The following is a 6,000-nucleotide window of genomic DNA, read 5'->3' as shown; positions in this document are numbered from 1 at the left end:
CTATTTGAATATATATTGAAATGTAATTTATTTCTGTGATGCAAAGCTGAATTTTCAGAATTTCTTCAGTGTCACATGATCCTTCAGAAATCATTCTAATATGCTGATTCACTGCTGAAGGAACATTTATTATTATTATTATCATATTGAAATGAGTTAGTATTTTTGTGGAAACTGTAATACATTTTCACGGACTGTCATGGAATTTGCCAAATTTTGGATGACTAAATCAAAAGTAGGTCAGTACACTTAAATCAAAATGTGAAATAGGCTAATGTCTGTGAATATTAAACCACAAAAATACTATTTAAATATAAATCCTGCATGTTCTTTTGAGAAAAACAATCATCGTATCATATACAAACAGAAACTTAAAGGTCTTCAAAGCAACCCATCAAAATAAAAAGTTTGGTTTAACTTGAAGAAATTGTGACAGAAATTTGTGACCCTGGACAACAAAACTAGTCATAAGGGTCAGTTTTTGAGACTGAAAATTGACTTGAAAATCGAGAATCTGAGGTTGCAAAAAAAATCTAAATATTGAGAAAATCGCCCTTAAAGTTGTCCAAATTACGTTTTTTTTTTTTAAGCAATGCATATTACTAATCACAAATTAAGTTGTGATATATTTACTGAAAATTTTTTTTTAATATTTTTATGGAACATGATCTTTACTTAATATCCTAATTATTTATGCCATAAAAGAAAAAATTATATATTTGACCCATACCATGTATTTTAAGCTATTACTACAAACACACCTGTGCTACTTAAGACTGCTTTGGTTTTGTGGTCCAGGGTCACATAAATTATTAATTTGATGATAGTACACCTACTAATAATACAATTTTTATTAAAGCCTTATCTTTTAAGCAACTTTTATGAGAAAAATTATTTACCAAAATTTACTTACCAGAAAAATATAAATACTCAACACAGTATTTCTGAAAAATAAATAAATAAATGAAATATTTAAAAAAATAATAATAATAAATGTATAAAATTAATAATTTAGATATGCTTTTGATTATTAAAGTTTAATGAAATCCAGAAAATGAATGAAATACACAGAATTTGCTGTTAAATTGTGTAATTTACATGATTTCAATGCTTTTTGATTCATATTTTTTAAATTTAACCATTTGAGTCTAGAAAAAATTAATTGGGATAAAATAAAACGGAAAAAAGGAACTTGGAAAAAAAATAAATAAAACAGAATTTGGAAAAAAATAAAACAGATTTCATATGGCCCTAACTGTGACATTTTGAGTTGATTTAGTGATGCTTAAAAGTTTTAAAACAAGCACATGAAATTATTCACAAATATATAACAACAGGAACAAATTGTTGTCGCTGTTTTTAATAATTTGCTGTTAAATTGTGTAATTTCAAATCAAAAATTTAAAAAATCATGCTTTTTGATTAAAAAAACATGCTTTTTTATTCATATTTTTTTTTTATTTACAGTTTTTTACAGATGCTAGGACACATTTCTCAATACTTAGGTCACTTTTGCAAAACTCTTCACACAGTGAGCACAACAGAAGTCTATGTGGGCTAAACTGAGGATCAATTATCATTGTTTTGGCACAAAATGCATTCAGTGACTACATCTCTCAAATTTCATGAATTCTTTTCTCACTCAGACACAACAACTACCAAAAACCTTTGTACGTACAGGACATTTTGCACATGCTTACATACTGTTTTCAAAACTGTTAAACTTATGTTCAAAACAATAACATAATGCAAAACTGAATAAGACAGCAAAATTCAACAGCAATATTTTATTGAAACATATTTCAAATCTAAAAATGCAGTAGATTAGCATTACTATTGTATCTGTATCAGTGGATGGTGTGTATACAAATTCTTGTATTTTGGAATTACTTAGTGAAAAAAATAAATAAATAAACAACATAAAATATTGACGAATTCTGCATCATGTCTGATTCATTCCAGTAACATATATTGCAGTTATAAACAATATATATTGCAATTATAAACAGAGATGTGTCCTTGTTTTACACAAGAAAACACTGTGTAATGCTACATGTTGTTAGTGTTTTTTAGCTCATTGATTTGTGGGTGACAAAGTGTGTTTGTCGGCTGTCAACCTTTGCTAGTGTTCTGGAAGAATGAGTTTATTTGAGACCTGAATAAAGTGTTTTGGTAGTTGTAGTGCATTTTGAATGTGAAATGAACTGCTTTGCCAAGCTGAAAGTCGGTTAGGAGAATTGTGTGAAGAGTTTTGCAAAATTGACCTAAGTATTGAGAAATGTGTCCTAGCGTCTGTAAAAAACTGTAACCATTAAAACAGAGTATTGAAAAAATAATTTGGGGGAGAAAAAAAACTGAATCCAGAAAAATAAAACTTGGAACTTGAAAAATAAATAAATAAAATGTTTAAGTGGTTTAACGTTAAAGTTTAAAAGTTTTATTCACACATATTCAACACTGAACAGGAACAAAGGGTTTTGAGCTTGCAGATTTAACTCCGTGTGATGGAATAAAACAATTATTTCACAGTGTAGCAGGTGACAACACGTTTAATACTCTTCACAGATCATAAGCGAACACACACAATTGCACTGTAAAAAAACAAAAAATTGTTGTTTCAACTTAAAATAATTTGTCAACTACAATATTTCAGTTGTCACTTAAATTACCATTAAGTAACTTAAAATTTCAAGTTGACTAAACTAAACATTTTAAGTCAGCAGGGTAACAAATTATTTTAAGTTGAAACAACATTTTTTTATATACAGCGTGGTCTGAACATGATAATTACTAAAAAAAAAAAAAAAAACATTTTACGAAACTCTGTTTTTTTGCCCAACAACATCTCTCTCGCTTTGTCTCCTCCTCTGCTCCCCCACTCCCGTTCCCGTCAGTCAATCTCGCAGCCGTTATCAGCGCGGGTCTGGCAGATTTAACGCAGGAGGATGGAAACATCTGGATCTTATTTAGTAAAATCATCCCTCTCTGTTTCTCTCTGCCCTGCTGGCACACTCATAAAACCTTCCGAGCAGAGACCCCAACCGCTGCACCTCCAAAACATTACGTCACTGCTGGTTTCATCACTCGTTTTGTACAGAAAAAAATACATTTTTTGATTTTATGGCACAGTTGCTTTGACTCTTGGTTTATACCTGGTGTAAACATTCGATGACAGGCTTACACTGGCTTATAAGTGGATCATGATGTTTCACAGGTGGATCGGGTGTTTATTGGTCACGATGACAAGTTGTTGGAAAGGGATTTGGGATATTTTGTGAGTCAGGATTGTGTTGGCTTTCTGTAAATGGTCGGGATATCCACTGGGGTGGGATGTGAACCCTCTTAGGCTGTGGGAGGCTGATGGAGCAAAGAGTTTTCCCAACACTAACACTGGAATTCTTCACATTCCGTCTTCGTTAGTGGCCTAATCTATCAAAGAGAGAAAAAGAGAGAGAGAGGGGTTTAATGGGGGTCTCTACATACCCGACTACACCTCCACCTGACCTTGGACTGATTCTTCTCATTCTCTCCATCCTTTGCTGCCTTGCCTTGCTTTCTTTGTGTAATTCATAAATCTGTACCTGTTGTTGAAACTTGCACTTCAGTGATTGCACTGATTACATTTATGCAGAGGTGGGTAGAGTACCCAAAATCTGTACTCAAGTAAAAGTACAAGTACTTATGGAAATATTTACTCAAGTATGAGTAAAAGTAACAATCTTAATAGTTACTTGAGTAAGAGTAAAAAAGTATCCGATGAAAAAAGTACTCAAGTAGCCAGTTACTAGTTACTTCTTGATATGAAGTGAAGACCCTGAATTTCAAACTGTTTGGAAAGCTTCCGCACACCTCTCCTTGAAAACGTTATAATTGTGTATATATATATATATATATATACATATACATACACAGGGCTCGCAAAATTTCTGGTAGCCCTTCAGGCAGGTACTCTTCAGTTTTTGGTAGCCCGAAAATTAATTTAACTAGCCCAAATAAAAAAAGACCTTTTTTTTTAATATAGAAAATCAGATAGGAGTCTAATCAAAAATGTTTTTAATACACAAATATAAACAAATATCAAGGAAGTAATTTTATTTCATTATATTTATTTCATTTAGTGTATCTGCAGAATTTTTAAATATTAATTTAAAGCAATTCATAACCATTTTTAAGATCTGCAAAATTAAAATAAACAGTAATGGGATTGGACAATGTAACGTAGAATATTAAGCCATAAAATGGCATGATTTAAAATTCAGATACAGTTTCACACAAAAACAAAATATGTTGCACTATGGCATTTCATCCTTTATAACATTAAAAGGGATAAATTGAGTATATAATTTATTTGAAACATAAATATTACTGTACTTGTTTAGATTTTTAGAAGGCACCTTAACTTTTTACATTTACAACTCTGTGTTTGCTGCATAAAAACATGGGTCGATAATTGCAATCATTTGACCATAAACAGCTGAAAAAAATGTATGAAAAATTAATTATCTGTCACGAGGGGGCGCTTTAGGAGCGCTGAAATATTACGGTTTCCATAGTAACAGCTGTATACAGCAGTATTAACGCAGTTTTATCAGACATGAAATGAAAATTCCAACGACACAGGAACGCCATCAAATGTAGCGAAGTAAAAGTAAAGTTTTTTCACTATAAATGTACTTGAGTAAAAGTAAAAGTACCTATCTTTAAATATAGGCTACTCTAAAAGTACTAGTTACCCCAAAAATTTACTCAAGTAAATGTAACGAAGTAACGTTAAATGTAATTCGTTACTACCCACCTCTGCATTTATGCCTTTTATCCAAAGCGACTTACAAAAGAGGAACAAAACCACTTCCTCATTTTAGTATCAAGATTTATATGACTGTGTCAGGAACAGTGTATATGTCTATATATTGTGTGGTGGATCTGATTTTTCAGATTTTAATCACCTCTTCATTCTTTAATCATCCCTTCTGTCATTTAAATAGTCGTGCAGTGTGACAAATCAGAACTTTTATCAGAAATACACTACCAGTCAAAAGTTTTTGAACAGTAAGATTTTGTCTCTTCTGCTCGACAAGCATGCATTCATTTGATCCGATGTACAGCAAAAACAAGTCAAATTTTGAAGTATTTTTACTATTTAAATTTCTATTTGAATATATTTAAAAATGTAATTTACTCCTGTGATTTCAAAGTCTCATGATCCTTCAGAAATCATTCTAATATGCTGATTTGCTGCTCAAAAAACTCAAACTTTTTTGTTGAAAACGGCTGAGTAGATTTTTTTTCAGTTTTCTTTGATGAATAGAAAGTCCAGAAAAACAGCATTTATCTGAAATACAAATCTTTTGTAACATTATAAATGTCACGTTTGATCTATTTAAAGCATCCTTGCTAAATAAAATTATTCATTTCTATAATCTCCCACCAAAAAATAAAGTGTATGTATATAGTGTATAATGTTACAAAAGCTTGTTATTTCTGATAAATGCAGATCTTTGGATTTTTCTATTCATCAAATAATCCTGAAAATGTACTTAACTGTTTTAAATATTGATAATAATAATAATAAATGTTTCTTGAACAGCAAATCAGCATATTAGAATGATTTCTGAAGGATCATGTGACACTGAAGACTGGAGTACTGCTTTGATCACAGGAATACATTACATTTTAAAATATATTCAAATAGAAAGCAGTTCTTTTAAATAGTAAAAATATTTCACAATTGTACTGTTTTTGCTGTACTTTGGATCAAATAAATGCAGGCTTGGTGAGCAGAAGAGACTTAATTTTTATTTATTTATTTGCATTGCTATTTCTGCATTACTATTTATTTTTTATATAACATGTTTGTTTTTTATTATGTCGTTATTTGTATTATTAATTGCTTATATTTCACAATATACAGCATTTTAAATTTTACATTTACACCTAAGGAAAATAATATAGCATTTTTATTTGTATTTTCACTAGTTTTTTATTATTTTAAAATATTTT

This window comes from Garra rufa, chromosome 25 (genome assembly GCF_049309525.1).
Source record: "Garra rufa chromosome 25, GarRuf1.0, whole genome shotgun sequence".
NCBI lineage: Eukaryota > Metazoa > Chordata > Actinopteri > Cypriniformes > Cyprinidae > Garra > Garra rufa.
Note: the sequence above shows the minus strand (reverse complement) of the source record.